A 2062-nucleotide genomic window follows, 5' to 3' on the forward strand; every position below is an offset into this window, starting at 1 on the left:
ATTGTTCATAGTCATTATTTCTCTTGTTCCTTTCTCTCTTTAACTTTCTTTATACTCCCACATAGTTTTCCTTCTACTTTAATATTGCACACACACACACACACACACACACACACACACACACACGATACTATTTTCCTGATTCTGGCCCATTTCACTTAACATGCTGATCAATTTTCTGTCAGATGACATAATCTCATTCTTATTTATGGCTGAATAAAACTCCATTGAGTCTATATACCAAATTTTTCAATCTACTGGATTGATGTACATATATAGACTGATTTCATATACATGTATAAGCAATTACCTCAGTGGTATCCTGACTTAGATTCCTTCAACTATATACCCAGGAGTATTATGGTTGAACTATAATGTATTTCTATTTCTAGTTTTCCTGATGAATCCATATAGTGATTTCCACTGTGACTGTAGAATAGAATCTATTCTGGAATGGCCATGACTATCTATTCACACTCAGATAAATAAGCAAAGGAGTAATAAGAAGTCATATTATGTCCTGTAATCCAAGATTTGGGGCTGGGGGGTGAAGAATGAGGATTGTGGTTTTTGAGGCCAGCTTGTCTTAACAAAAAGAGCAACAGAATCCAGAATCATAGGCTGTGACTGGGTCACATGTTCAAAATGGCTGCAGCCAGCAACCCTGACAGTCCTGAAAGCTACCATTTTCCAACTGGCTCTGCTACCCTCGCCTCAAGATGTGCTTCTTGTTCAGTGACAGGTACAAGTTCCAGACACATGGTGGCAGCTGTAGCTGTGGCTGGTGGAGGCATAGCAGATAGGTTTAGATAGGATAGATAGGTTTGCCTATCAAAGATAAATAAATCCAGGAGATGACATCAAACCCAAACAGTATTGACTTGTAGATGGCAGCTAAAGAACAGACGCTTCTGTTACACTATGTGATGGCTCATATGCACACATTCAGCCACTGCTGTCTGAAATCTGTGGGCATTATTCAGCTTGGTGCCACCTCCTGTTATTTTGGAGACAATACGACCTGATTAATCTGAGAAATGAATTTGACCAGCTTTTGTCAAAGCTTGCAAGTGTGATCTTGAGGCTTGCATACTTTGCTAAGGAATGCACTGATCTGCCCACTTTAGGTTTCACATATTTTTCATCCTGCTCATTTGACCACCATTAGGAAACAGTGCTGCCTTTGGATTCAAGACCTCTGTGTGGATAGCCACAACTTGAAGTGTATCTGTGATGAGCTGCACCACTGGCACTCAGACCCACTTCTAGTAGTTATCTGAGGGAGATCACCAGAAGGTGGAGCAGCTGGACAAGTTGGTGACAGAAAAGCCAAGATTTAAGAGTGCTTGCATCATCCCAGGACAGACCTATACATGAAAGTGAACATTGAAGTGCTATCTGTGCTGGTTATCTTAGCGGCATCAGTACAAAAAATTTACATTGACATGAGCCTCCTGGTGAACCTGAAGGAAATGGAGAAGCCGTTTTGAGTGCAATGTCATACAGGCAGAACCCCATGTACTCTGAACTTTGTTGCACCTTGATCACTCACCTGATGGCCCCTATCTTGGATGCACTACAGACAGCTTGTGTGTGATGGTTTGAACACACACTGGGTAATAGCACAACCCACAAATCTCTTTGGAGCAAACACTTCTTACAGAAGATGCTATACTAAATACCATACAGAATATTTTTGAAGGATTAATAATATACCTCAAAGTAAGTAAGTGAAAGGTGCATTTAGCAAGAGCTGCCTTTCTTGGACACAAAGAACAATATCATGGCTATGGACAAAGCTGGGGGCAACTGACAGGACTGTCATAAGAAAAGAAGAGTGCTTTCCCAGCAGACAGCTACCATGGTTAAGCAGGAGGGAGCCTCACAGAGCACATTTAGGGAGATGCCTTCTTCAACCCCATTCACTCACTCAGAAAATTTCTTGGACCCTTCTTTCACTTGTGGAGCACCACATCAGATTCCTGGAAGGGACGGTGCATCTCCTGTTAAAACTCTATGAAAATGTAATGGAGCTGAAAGTGTCAAAGCACAGCTATGTCTG

At 41.5% G+C, this 2062-nt stretch overlaps 1 pseudogene; it reads left to right on the forward strand.

Annotated features, from left to right (window-relative positions):
• The first annotated feature begins 645 nt into the window (after nt 1-645).
• LOC110286298 (adenylosuccinate lyase pseudogene) lies at nt 646-1813 on the forward strand (annotated as a pseudogene).
• The last annotated feature ends 249 nt before the right edge of the window (nt 1814-2062 follow it).

This window comes from Mus caroli, unplaced genomic scaffold, assembly GCF_978045245.1.
Source record: "Mus caroli unplaced genomic scaffold, Mus_caroli_1 scaffold_5, whole genome shotgun sequence".
Taxonomy (NCBI): Eukaryota; Metazoa; Chordata; class Mammalia; order Rodentia; family Muridae; genus Mus; species Mus caroli.